Below are 13,672 nucleotides of genomic sequence, written 5' to 3'. Positions count from 1 at the left end.
CTCCCGGGGCCCCGGCGCCTAGCCCTGCCCGGCAACACCCTTCCCCGTGGAGGCCGGGCGCAGCGCGGGACGGGACGGAGCCGTCCACCTCCACCGGGCCCGGCCGCTCCCGGCGGACTCCGGCGCCCAGCGACCCCAAGGCGGGACCGCGCCCCTCACCCGCCCGCCGCCTCAGGGCGGCACCCCGACGGGCTCCCTCCGCCCGCAGCCGGCGGGAAGCGCAGCCCCGGCGGCGGGGCTTTACCTGCTGGGGGCACCGCAGCGGCGCTACCGGTCGGGCTGGGGCCGCTGCTAGCGGCGACGCCCGCGGCCGCCTCAGCGTTCACCCCCCGCTGCGGCTGGGCTCTCCCCGCCGAGCACCGCCCCCCTCCCCTCGGCGCTGCGGCGCGGTGGTGCCGCCCACGCTCCCCCCCGGCCGCGGGATGGGGCCGCCCGCGAGGGGCGGGGCGGGGGCCGGCGGGCGCGGCGCTCCCGGGCGGCCCTGCCGGGCTCTGCGGGGGCGCGGCGGCGAGCAGCAGCGGACGCGGGGGGGCGGCGGACGGGACACGCCGGGGCTCCCCGCCGGCACGGGCCCGCCCCCCCCCCCCCGTACAAGGGGAGCTCCACGGCCGCCCGGGGCCGGGCCCGCGCCGAGGGGTGGTAGGGCCGAGCCCGCCCCCAGGCTACACGGCCCGAGCAGCGCCGCTCCAAGCGGGAAGCGCGCTAGAATCTTCCGCCTGGCCCCGAGCGGCCGCCGCCCGCCCGTAGCCCCCTCCCCTCCGCCCCGCGTGCGACCGGGCGCGGCGCGGGGGCGGCCGGCGCTGCCGCCGGACCAGGAAGTGAGGCCCGCCGCCCGCCGCAGCCCGGCCGTGCCGCCGCGCCCCGCCCGGCACAGGCTCTCCCATGCCGGGGCAGGGAGGGGGCGCCGCCGGCCGCCCCGCGGGACCGGCCGCCGCCCTCCGGCGGCCCCGCCGAGCCCCGGGGGACGGGCGCTGCCGCCCGTCGGCCAGGCCTCGGCCCCTTCCCCCTCCGCCGGCGGGGGCCCGGCTATGCGCACATCGTCCGCCCCGCCGTGGCCCGGGCGGGAAATACCTGCCGGCTGGCGGCCGCCGGGTAACGGTCTGTGCGGGTGTCACCGAGCCGCCGCCTCCATGGCGCTCGGTCGCGGCGGGAGGAGCTCCTCCCCCTCCCGCATGGACCCAGCCAACGTGACGGGCCGTTGCCATGGCTGCGCAGCGCTGACGTCAGAGCACTTAAAGAGACAGCGCCCCGGAGGTGCCGGCGCCGAGGCCTGCGCGGAGCGGCGGGGCGAGGCCGGGCTCCCCCGGCCGCGCGCTGGGTGCGGGAGAGCCGCAGCGCCCGCCGAAGCCTCCTGTGAGGGCCCCAGGCGGCAGCGGGCACCGGGGGAAGAAGCCGTCCCCGCCGAGCAGCCGCATCGCCGGGTGCCGCAGGGCCCGGTAGCAGCGGCAGCCCGACCAGTTCCCTGCGGGCCGGCGGTGCCCGCCGTCCCCTGGCAGCGCGCCCGGCGGGACTGCGGGGCGGTGCGGGGCGCAGGGCAGAGGCCGGGCTAGCGGAGCGCAAGGCGCCCGTAGTGAGGCGGGTGGGCGCCCGCTCCCAGGGCGGCTGCCGGCGCTCAGGCGCCCACCGGGGCGGTAGCGCAGCTCCTTCACCTGTAGCTAAGGGGAGCGCACGTTTTCCATGGAGCCTGTAACCCCCGAGCACCGGCCCCCGGGAATCGATGGCCACGACGGCTCTGCTGGGTGGCTGGGGAGGCGCGGGGGGGCCTGGCCTGGCCGGGGCTGCAGGGACCCTGCGGAGCTGGGGAGCTGCCCATGGGTGCTGGGAAAGGGCACCGGGTGAGGCCCCGAACGCCACAGTTTCAGCCACCTCCTCTGTGGACCTGATCAATGAAACCCATATCTGGCCTCAGCACCCAGCGGCCTGCGGCACTGCCCTTTGATGAGTTGCAAGGAGTAACGCTGAGCTCTGCAGAGCAGTAGCAAGGTAGAAGTGAGGCGTTCCTCACAAAGCTGTGATCCTTCATCCCTTAATGGCACACCCATCCTTACACCAGCATATGGAAAGCAGGAAGGCCATCAGCAACTGACTGCCAAGGGTGTGTCGGACGTGGTGCCCATCTGCCTGCCCTTCCATGTCCGATGCTTAAATTACAATCAAAAGCCAAACTACAACCATGGCCAACGTGGGAATACATGGAGTAGGTAATTTGTGGGGTGCTGTAGCCACACCTCTTCTGAGTCTTGCCTGCTCCACTGACCTTGATGCCACAGGGATGTCTCCGTAGTAATCATTGCCTCAGCACGGTCAAAATAAGGCAGCCCTGGTCAGGACTCCAACACTAAAGATGGGACATTTGCATCATCTATCTTCTCAGCATGGATCTGCCACACCATCAGCACCACAAAGTCTCAAAACTTCTGTAAAATGTTTTATATAAGTATCATAACTACTGTGGGTAAAGCAATCTTTGAGCTACTAGGGTATTACTGATAAATGGCTCAGTGTTAATGGTAGTACACACTGGAACATACAGTATGTACTGTAATGAAACAGCTCATTGCTTACTTTAGATCAGTTTTAGAAAACATTTATGCACTTCCCTTAACTGACTCAAACCTATTATTTTAATAGCTTTGTCCTGGTTGCAAAGTCTATGTTGTGCTTCCCTGCACTGCAGTATATCTGTCCTCCATTTATCCAAAGCACAGATGCCATTCAGCGGTATGTTTACTTTGCATTTAACGAGTGATCACATATCAAAAATCAACACAGAATGGATTTGATTTTGTGGTACCATACTTAAAGGGGAAAAAAAACTTTCTTGGAGTCACTACATCACTGTATAAGTTGCTCAATTTTTTATCAAAGGGAGGAAGTGGCACAATGATAGTTCTCCTTTAAACTACACTTGTTCCCTTACATTTTTCTTAATTCAATCTTCAGAACTCTGAGTAGTGATTACTGACAAGATATGGTCCCAGAATGAGCACATAATTTCTCATCTTCTGTTTCAAAACAGCTCTGGAACATAACAGGCAGTAAGTAAAGCCCTGGAAAAGTTCAGATGGTATTTAGGTAGTTACATATTATGAAATTATCAGTCTTTGTCCTTCCAGTGGAGCAAATTAAAACATTTTATAAAAAATTATATAATTTATCCTCATGACTCATTTGGGAGACAGGGAAGTTTCTTCAGTTGCAGACTGGGAAAATGAAGTGCACAGGACACAGTTCTCAGGAGGGGAACTCATCTTGCAGGAGTGGCGTTGCTGCAGCTGTGGTGGTCCAAGGCTAACAGCAAAGCAAAGTTTGCAAGGAGAAGAATCTTTTCTAAGACCAACTGATACAAATAAACTGCCTCTCTTTATAAAACTTCTATCACCCATTGTGTACTCTGTGTTGTTATTTATTATACGAAGAAGTTATGAATTCCTAATGAAACAGAAATCCCCAGTCCTGCTACTGGCAATATTTTACAGCCAGTTTTTAGCCAGTTCTGCTTCTGACCACTGGTTTCATATGCCAAACCCTACTCTGCAAAATCAGAGCTACCCCTGATGGAGCTATTCTTATGCTAGTTCAGCAATATGCTTTAGATTATTTTAGAATTTATATAAGGAATCAATTTGTTCTGCAGCGAAAGAGAAACGTTGAGATACAGTGCCAGATGAGGTTTTAAAATCAATATCTAGATCAGTTTCTCTAACATGTTCTCTTTGAATTATGAGTTACTACAGCCAACACAGCAACTTCAGTTTCTGATAGATTAAATGCTACTGGAGGCCCCCAGTGCTTGGATTCCTGCCCGTTGAGTCTGAAACATCTCCAAAGGGAAGGTAGAGGAAGTGAACCTGTTTGGAAATTATGCTGATTCAGCTGTAACTGAAAACCTCAGCCAAGATAGCTCCAGCAGCACCCTAAACCTCCTTTTGATGGAAATTTTGTGAAACACTGCATGTCAGAACAGTGAATGGCTACTAGGAAGCAATAAGACATTTTCTAAAAAACTCCCCAGTCTTGGCAGGGCCTGAGACCAAAAGGCATAAAGATGGACAGGCACACGTATAATCTAAATGGCTAAAAATACCACTCAAGTCTACATGTGTCTTTTCTTGGTTCCAGAGAAACGCAGAGGTCATTGCCTGCCTGGTACTTTCTGCACCAAAAGCCCCCACATTTCATGAGGCCATTATCTAATTTCTTCCCAAAACACTTCAAGATATACATGAAATAATCATGTTTGTTCAGAAGACAAAGCAAAAAAACCAGAACTCAGACAGCTAAGAGACAAAGATCCAGAGAGAATCCCCTCCGCTGGTGTGACTGAATTACACCACTCCTCTGACTGACTTTTGTTTTCCTAAAGTAAAAATAAGTTGCTCATTCAGACTTCAGAATTAATTTACCGATGTAGCAATCTACTTTCTTGACACCTCTATAATAATAACGCTGGTTTCTTTTCATCATTGGTTTTTTTCATTGGTTAAATCAGACCTCTCCTGCAGTATGTACACTTGCCTTTTGCTTTGTCCTCATTCTTTGTTTATGTCTGACAGCACTTCTGTGGCTGCAATCCAGGCAGCTATTCAGGTGAGATATGCTAATCTATGTCTTTCTACTCTTTCATTTCCATCTTTCTCTTCAGATCTAGGAATTAAAGAGGTGATTAACCCCTTACTAATAACTGAGCAATCTGACATCATTCTTCATTCAAGCCTTACGAAGAGCCAGAGACTTAAAAGTTCACTTAATTTCCTGACATATTTTAATTACTCTGTTAAGCAGGATTACACATACTATCTTTATATTCCATATACATGACAGGAAAACATGTTCACCTTCAGACATCCCTTTCTCAATTCATTCCTAAATATGAAAGCAAATGTTTTACTGCTTTACTTTCAATATCCTGGTTTTATTCCTACTGAAGTCTAACATTAATTCATTTCAAGAACCTTCCACTTGCTCAGCCACTCAACTGAAGCATGACAGATCATCTTTTGTCATTCTGTCAGTGGCTCTGTTTACATATGGGTGACCTTTCACAGCACCAAGGAGCAGTGATGTCTCTGCACACCAGCTGATGCTCTACACAAAATGCATCGAAGGTGGCAGTTTAGTTCACACTGTGTACGTGTCTCTCTAGAAGTCCAAGAAAGAATGCGTATGGCGACAGCACTAGCTGCTCACCACCGCTCTGGTCTTTGGATCACTGTTTAATTGGGCAGGTGGAGGAGAGTATCTTTGTTGTGTTTTACTAGCGTCCTTGTGCTACCAAGAAACTGAACTTCAGTTTCTAGGGCTGCCAGTCTAGTATAATTCAGTTCCTTTTCTATACACGTGCTTATTCTCTAACATTTAATTAAAAAAAAAAAATCAAGGAAAAAGAATATAAGGAGAAATAGTAATATTTTTCTTGTTATTTAGGAGACTAAAGAAACAGTGGATGCCAGAGAGTACATTTACTTTTTGAGGTCCGGTAAAATAACTGACCAAGCTACACAGTTGGATCATTGTGCAGGTACAGAAGTCCAGATTCCTGACTCCAGTGTGCCAGGTGACTCACCCCCTAAAGAGAACTGAACAATCACTGAAAACTATTTAAATAGAAGAAAGGGGAGTGGATATGTATGCATAGATGCTTCACATATGGCCTATATGTATGCATGTATTTAGGAATAATATATATTAATATTTCTTTCAGACAAAATGATGAAGGATACTCACAGAACTGCTGAAAGTGCTCATAAAAGAACAGCAACAAAAATCAAATGGGCTGAAAAAGCCATTTGATCTATACTGCTCCCTTCTAAGACCAATTGCAACACCGAGAGATCAGTAGCGGGTTTCACATGCTTACTGTAATTTGCAAGGTAATTCACCACTGTTTAAGATCACTAAGTGAGGCAAAAAGCAATGCTCATATTAATCACTGTGCTTCTGCACGTTCTTTATGCTGCAGTCCAACCCACTTGTAATAATGGCACGCTAGGGCTGAGAAAGCTCTACAGCATGGAAATTCTTCTGATTTCTTCTGGAGGGGGAGAGGAGTAAGAAACAGAGGAAGGGGAATCTGTATTTTAAACCTACATAGAAAAATTAAAGAGTCTGCCTACAAATCCCAGACTCAGAGGATGAAGCCTCACATCAGCTGTAACTCCCTGGCAGCAATTTTTCTTGAAACGGCCAGGGAGAAGGCTTCTTTCTACTAAGGCTGTGGGTGTGGAATTGTAATAGACACTTCCATAAACTGCTGTCTGCTCAAATGTCATGATGTTGGCTTTCTGCCCCATTTTCAGCTGCAGAGAACAGCAAAAGGGAGGGGCAGAAACAATGAAGATCCCTTTTTAACTTTCAGTTTTAAAAATCTCCCAACTCTTTCCAGCCAAATAGCTCTCCTCCTAAATATGATTGGTATCTCTTAGATCCTGCTTTGGAAATTACAGTTATTTTACTGTATACCTAACCTAATCCTAACCCCCAAGAATTTTACAGTGTGTGCAACAGGGAGCAAACAAGGACCAGTTAGCTGCACATAGAACAGCAAGTGATCACTTTTTTTGTAAGTTTTCAGTTACTTCTTCAACAAATGAAGACTGTAATGTACATTAAAGTTGTGTTTCAGGTATAAAGTGGAATGAGTGCAGACAAAAGAGAAAATGAATGGCCATGAAAGGAGCTTAACAAAGCATGCAGTAACTGACATGGGTAGTAAAAGAGTGTGGAATTAGGAAGAAAGAAGTATTAAAGAAGTATTATTTTGTTCAGTCTGTTCAGAGATTGTTTGGCCCTTTTATGGAACAAGACAGGAAGCCAACTGAAGAAGCATGACCGGGTCCATTAATTACCTTTAGAAATTCTTAGAAATATAAGCTACTTTCCAGTCACAACAAAATCAAAATACTTCTCACATTTTTAAGGAAAGATTCTTGCATTCCACTGCTACCCAATATCTTAGAAAATAATAGGTGTAAGATTCTTCGGTATATGTATTTGCATAATACCACCAACAAATGAACACATTTACACAGCCAAACCCCACTATAGATAACCACAATACTGTCCCACTGAACACAGTCCAATGTTGCTAACAGCAGACTGCAGAATCCCAAGCTATCAGGTGTCACACTAGCAAAGGCTTTAGCAAAGATCTGTACATGAACTAAGGATTTAACTCTGTGAGATGCAGTTGCATTACAGGAAGGATAGCAAAGGTTATTTATTCTTCAGTTTTTGGAATCTAAGCTAACCTCCAGGTGCAGTGCAGAAAGAAATTTCACTACAGTCAAGTGCTGCATCTTAGACTAATTATAGATATATTTCACCTTCCTCTGAACTTTGAGCCTGAGCTTACACTGAGCTGTCAGGAGTATTACTGAAGCTTGCAATTTTTAAGTTTTGCCATTTAGCTTACAGGTTTGTTGGTACCTGAAGAGTTTTATGGTCATGAATGAGGAAATCTGATACAAGAGGCTAGGTTTCCAGGTCTACAGAGAGACAGAGACCATTTTCAGTAAGCTTTTCAGCACGCTGCTGCTAGCTCTTAACCTGCATCTGCATCAACATTGGCTATGTTGATTGGTTATGAATTAGCTATGACCCCAGCCATTCCTGAGGGAAAAGGGTTTCAGTTATAGCGAATTAACAGTACTGGAAATGGCACCGTGGCCTAGCCAGAGAAACAACATAATTTCTATTATCTGAAACAGTTTTATAAGAGTGTAAGAAACATAAAATTATATAGCAACTGTGCCCTTACCAAACTACTGTGCCCTGTTGGTGGACACAATCCAAATTAAATCCGGGGAGGAGGGAATAGAGAGAACACTGAAGTTTAAGGAGAGTGCAATATATACTCTCCGCAGTGCCAGTCCAGATCTGTACTATAACTGTGTTTCACTAGTTACTAGTATGTGCTACTTGCATATCACACCTGTTAAATGGGCTGGAGAATCTAGAACGTTTGGTTTTTTTACAATGTGAAGGCTAACATGTCTATAGTGGTTTGGATGTGTACATCGATGATGACTCAACATTTAGACCTCATTTGGGAGAGGAAAAGGAAGAACAGAGGCTTACTGGGCTTAATCAACTCAAATACACTTGAAGGAGCACATGGAATAAAATACATGGTTTCGTCTGTGTTTTCCTTCAGTATATAGCACTAGTAGATGCAGTTCTTTTTTGTCAAAAGATTTTAAACTGTTCTTCAACTATGAGTCTCTTTCTGTGGGGAAGTAAGGCACAGAGTGGTGTCAACAGCTTGCCAAGCAACCAGTGGCAGCGCCAAACTCAGAATTCAGATTGCCTGCCCACCTGCCTTCCTTCTACCCTTGCTGCTGAGGAAGTTACCCAACATGAGAGCCTTTCAGATGGATGAAGAAATGAACAAAGAAAGGAGTGAAATTAAATATAAGCAAAGTGAAAACGACCAGTACAAAAGTCCAAATAAGAAAATGCAAACCCCAGTAAAGACATTATAAAATAAAATTAGAGATTACAATAAAGAAGTAATTTCCATTTTAATGCACGACTGCTAATGGTGTGTTAATGATTTTCCTCATATATACAGGGCTTTGGTCCAAAACTCTGAATGAAACCATTCATGCTCATCCATGTATCTTTTACCAGAAGGTATCAGTGCTCCTTAGCCAAAGCGCTCCTTATTTTTTTTCGTTTTGCTTGCCTGTTTTCATTGCATGTCATTTCAATGCTGGGGAAAGCATCAGCTTGACAGCTTCGCAGGCTAATGTTCTCTCTTTGCAGAGAAGGGAAGGATGTGCAGCAGTGGAGGAAGCTTGCTACAACAGCGCTCAGCTGCATGCCTCAGCTCAGCTCCGTCCCCCTTTGCTTGCAAGAGAGTCAGGGACAACAGCAATACGGGTTTCTGTGATACTTTTTTCTGCTAGAATCTGGACTCAGGCACAGTTCACATCATCCATCAGACTGTGTTAACATGGTAACAGTTTCTAGTCATTAATGACCTGGGCTGGATTTCACTGGGCAACAGGCCATAAACAAGAAAGCCTCCCTAAACCATTACCAGCTCCTCTGAACCATTCAAACCTCTGTAATGCTAGCAAAAAAAAAAAAAAAAAAAAAGCAGAGGCACTTTTTAAAATAAAGCTTCTCACAACTGACAGAGAAGCATTCGCCCCCACACACACCTTATTCACTCCCTGTACTGAACTGGCATTCCTTCAAGAGCTGGGAAGGGCCCAGAGCTGCTGATTCAAAGACATTTGGAATAAGAACTCAAAAATTGAAGGTTTTTGTTCCTTTCTGGCTTCTTGCTTCTTTCCTTGGCCTGCTCTGCCTGCCCAAGCTGAATGTCAATCAGCACAACAGAAGCACCTTTGCGAAGAAGTCCCAAGTATCTTGGCAAATACATCCACAGTCATGTGAAAAAACCCCAAGGTTTCCACTACACCAAAAATAACAGGCTGGTTTAGAGTGGTGGAGCTAAGCAACGAGCACAAAGGGTCAGGCATCGATAAACTTAAACAATCTTGTCTAAAATATAGCAGCAACAGGAATCTCTTTCTCAGGGAAGACTTCTAAATGAGCCTCTAGTGCATCCACAGCTTATTTTCAGAGACATTTACTTACATCAAATATCCCTGGAAAAATTCCCATAAGGAAATTGCCAGAATCACTTGCTATTTGCACTTGCAGAGAATTGCGTCTTATGTCAACATGGTTGTGATCAACCCAAAGCATTGCTCAAAAAATGCAGCTGCATTTTTATTCAAGTCTCTCCACCTTATAATTGAGAGCTATTTGATGTTCAGTGCCATCCTGGAATGAGTAACAGCTCAAAAGTTTATTATTAATTTCTTATGAACCTGTGGTTAGGACCAGCCTAAGCAAGTAAACAGAAAAAAAAAATATTTGAATTCAACAAATTCAAGTCTCCCTCTTTGATGGTCTGATGAGACTGGATCATCTTGATCTTTTCCAACTACTGAATAGCTGGGAATCTGTTTCTTTTGCAACCTGTCAGTTTGACAGTTACGTTTAAAAAAGGAGCTGTTTTCCTGATGATTAACATATGAAGCTCTAAGTGACTGAGCATTTCATCTTTCCATTTTAGCAAGCAAATGTTGTATTTACTATGTTTAATAATATTTTCAAGGTCAATGTAACGGGATATTCCCTGCAATTGTTTAAATCATTAATATAACATTTTTAATCTTAAAAATACAGCGGTTTTAAGATGCCCAGTCAAATTCTGCAGCTACGCTGATTAAAATCCTAAACAATTCTGTTCACTTCATGAAATGCATTGTAATTTCAAGCAGCTATAATAGAGAACAGAATTTTGGTTTTTTCTGCAATGCTAAAACAGAAAGGGAAAACAAGAGCTCTGCAGCACTAATACAAACCCTAACATTGTCTCCATTGGGATGAAGCATACTGTAATAAAAAGAGATTTAATCTTTTAAGGCTAAATCGTGTTCTGCTATCCCCACTACACAGGCAGCGTAGGCCTCTCAGAGCAAGTATGAGAAGAGGTTTGGCTGTTCTTTGGATTTCTTAAAGTTTCCTGCTAGATCCTACCACAACAGGAAACTGAGGAGCTGAGCAATAGACCTGGCACAATAACCTCATTGGTCTCTTCAGTATTTCTACTAAAAGAAAGAAAAATAAAGATAGCAAAAGGACTTGGAGAAGTGAGGAAATGCTGTCGTGTGTGTGTGTGCATTGTAGAAAAAATGAGTAGCTAAGGTAGAGGGAAAGAACATCAAATGGGATACTGTCCCTGCATGATTATCATCAGACTACTCTAATTAGTGACAAATAGTAGAGAGCTGGAGATCTATACAGATGTTCTTAGACCAAGGGTTGTAATGTGATTTAGTGATGTGGCTACAGTGATGGCTGGTTCCCTTGACACAGCAAAACATATGGTGTTTTAGCATTGTTCATTCAGTACTGTGCTAAAAAGCAAACATCCAACATAAATGTGTGTCTGTATGAGCAGGCAAGCAACGGGTTGATACTTAATCTGCATCACTGTGTATTATACTGATGACTTAAACTGGCATAAGGAGAGTCAGGTCCTAAGACAAAACATAATTCAAAACACTGCAACAGCGCAATGCTGTTTGATCTTTCCAGCACACACACAAAAAAAGAATAAATCCTTTTCCCACTGTTCCCCTTCCTGTTTTTCTTTCATCCTCAGTCACCTTGCTTCATCATCGACTCCGACAGGCCAGGCTATCACTGGCTTCTCTAGGTGGCACCTGCTGGGGGATGCTTTCTGCCACGGCAGCGGGCAGCAGCTTCTGCTGCACAGTTTTGTTTCAGGGGATCACCAGTCACAGTCAGGCTGGCTGAGCTCCAGCTGGCTGTGCTAGTTCTCAGATTGCTTTTTCTGGCTATCTATTGGGCAGTCCGCATCCCGTAATAGGGCAATTTTTAACGCTTCTCTCAAGGGAAGTAGCAAAAAATAAACTTTCTTTGGGATAATGAGATAACACAGCTCGCAACCCCATAAAACTTTTGGGGGGTTTTGTATTCTTAATTATATCCTGGTTAATTTAACCCAGTGGTCTCTGTGATATAGCAGCATCTCACCTACTTCAGGGTGTCATACCAGAAGAGTCAGAAAAAAAAGTCTGTAGGAATTTGCCCTTGTCCTTTTTTACTCTTCAGCCAATTAAGAATGACAGAGACCCTCTTCAGTGACTGGAGAATTAGGAGCCTGGGTACATTCAGTGCAGCAACCTAAATCCATTTGTAAGGAAATGGATTTTTTTTATTAAATGATACAGTTTTATGAATAACTGAATCAATAGAATTATTTCCAACCAACTTCCATCCACCAACAATATCAACACAAAAAGACATTCTTAGTGAGTATATAGGACAGAACGAGGTTAACTATTTGAAATCTTGGTTGTCAGATTCATATTGGTGATTAGGTTCTTTACAGACTAATTGCAGCTGAACTCCTTTTTAGCATATTACGGTATGTCTGTCATCATCAATCTAAAAGCATTTGAACACTATTTTCTGTTTTATAATCTTGATTCAATTTCATTTGTAAATGCTTAGAAACAGATTCAGCGAGTCATGCAATTGATGAGCAAGGCCCTGAAACAGTGCACAAAAACACATTCCCTCAAACTTCTACCCATCTTCTGGAGAACATAATGCAGTTACTGTTCGCCTTCTTTCATGGTCATAATGTTCATACCAGTGGGACAACGCTCCCTCGTGACATATGACTGGCAAAACATCAGTGTGCATTGAAAACAGATACTTTGCAACAGTCTTCAGACATCATCTAAGCAGCGATGAATGGAATGAAAATGTTCTCAGCCTAAGATAGGAAAGGCGGGAGATCGTTCATAGGCTTCAGCACTCCCTTGAAGGCCTTCAGGACATAAATAGTAAATTGTTTAACTGATATGCCTGAACTCATTGACAAAGCAAAGAACCAAGTCCTCAGCACTAGTTTTGAGCAGTCATTTAAGAAAACACTGTTTCTGTGATTATTTTGTTTTTCTATATTTGTAAATTCACAAGGGAAGGAGGGAGCTTCTGCACAGAGAACAGTACTGTGCTTTCTGTTTATTCTGGACACAAAATAGTACCCAGAGCTTCCTCTAAAAGCCTGCTGAGGAAAGAAAGCCTCCAAGAGGAAGTACTGAAAAGTAAATGGGCAACGCAAGCAATGCTGCTGAGGCTCACTACAGAAAGTCAGTGTGTCAGAGTTTTGATTAGTATCCTGAACGTAAGCCTGGAAGACAGAAACTGTCATATAATTCTTTCTGCAACATGTAATTACATTCTTACCCTCTGTGTTGTTTTTGTGTTTTGTTGTTTTTTTTTTTTGATAAAGAGGAAATAATTCATTTCCAGGAATGTAAGTGGCTTTAATTCACTTGGATCAAGCCTCTTCTTTTTCTTTCCCCCCCCTTTCCTCCCTGATTCAGTGCCTGACTCAGAACCATCATTCTTATTGCTTCTGTCAGACTATTCCACATTTCCCAGTGGTTTTCACTACTGTAGTTTGGAAGCACTCTTTGTTATAGTCCCAGTGCCTACTAAGGCTTTTCTTTTCATGTTCTTTGACATTTATTCCCTAGGAGCCGGATCCTTGTGTCCTTACATGTGAGCCAAATCTCCCAATGAATTTGCAAACGTGCAGGATCAGCAACTTAAACAGTTTATTTGTTGTTCATGGCTCTCTATGTTCACAGGAAAAAGGACGCCTATAGGCAAACACTGCATCACTAGGTTTCATCTTCACAAAAAGGAAGCTTAGAGAGGAAGGAAGGCAGGCATAGGAGTGCAAAGTTAACAATTAAAAAACAAAAAACAGCCTTCTCAAGTTTTTTTCCTGAGAGGCTGGTGGTTACGGATGCAGTTACAGGACACTGAACTTACATGTTTCTTGAAATACATCAAAAGACTCCTTCAGTGGGTTGGCACCGTGTCAGCAGTAATAGCTGATTCCAGCAGCATGTTGTCAGAATAATATATATCTTTGGATACCTTTTTGAGACATCTTTCAACTTGGATATCTATACTACATTTACATTTAGGAACCTGACATTTCTAATGGCCTGACACCTCAGGCTGGAAAACACTGCCTGCTCCCACTGACTTCAGCTTTGGTATCTGCGTCAGAGAATGCTGGCCTGGCGTGTTAGAAGAG

At 45.5% G+C, this 13,672-nt stretch overlaps 1 protein-coding gene across 4 annotated transcripts in view; it reads right to left on the bottom strand.

The window, feature by feature from the left end:
- The window catches only part of GNB4 (G protein subunit beta 4), a 78,058-nt gene that overhangs the window by 31,950 nt on the left and 32,436 nt on the right, over positions 1–13,672 (bottom strand). Inside the window, exon 1 of one of the 4 annotated variants that reach the window (XM_055817516.1) lies at positions 1,072–1,198. The exons of 2 other annotated variants lie outside the window; for them this stretch is intronic. The gene's annotated coding sequence lies outside the window, so the exon portion shown is untranslated. Of the gene's footprint in view, positions 1–244; positions 379–1,071; positions 1,199–13,672 lie in introns of those variants that run through there. One more of the 4 variants, XM_055817517.1, reaches the window with a different exon arrangement.

This window comes from Falco peregrinus, chromosome 12 (assembly GCF_023634155.1).
Source record: "Falco peregrinus isolate bFalPer1 chromosome 12, bFalPer1.pri, whole genome shotgun sequence".
NCBI classification, from domain to species: Eukaryota; Metazoa; Chordata; class Aves; order Falconiformes; family Falconidae; genus Falco; species Falco peregrinus.
Note: the sequence above shows the minus strand (reverse complement) of the source record. Positions and strands in the feature narration are given on the sequence as shown.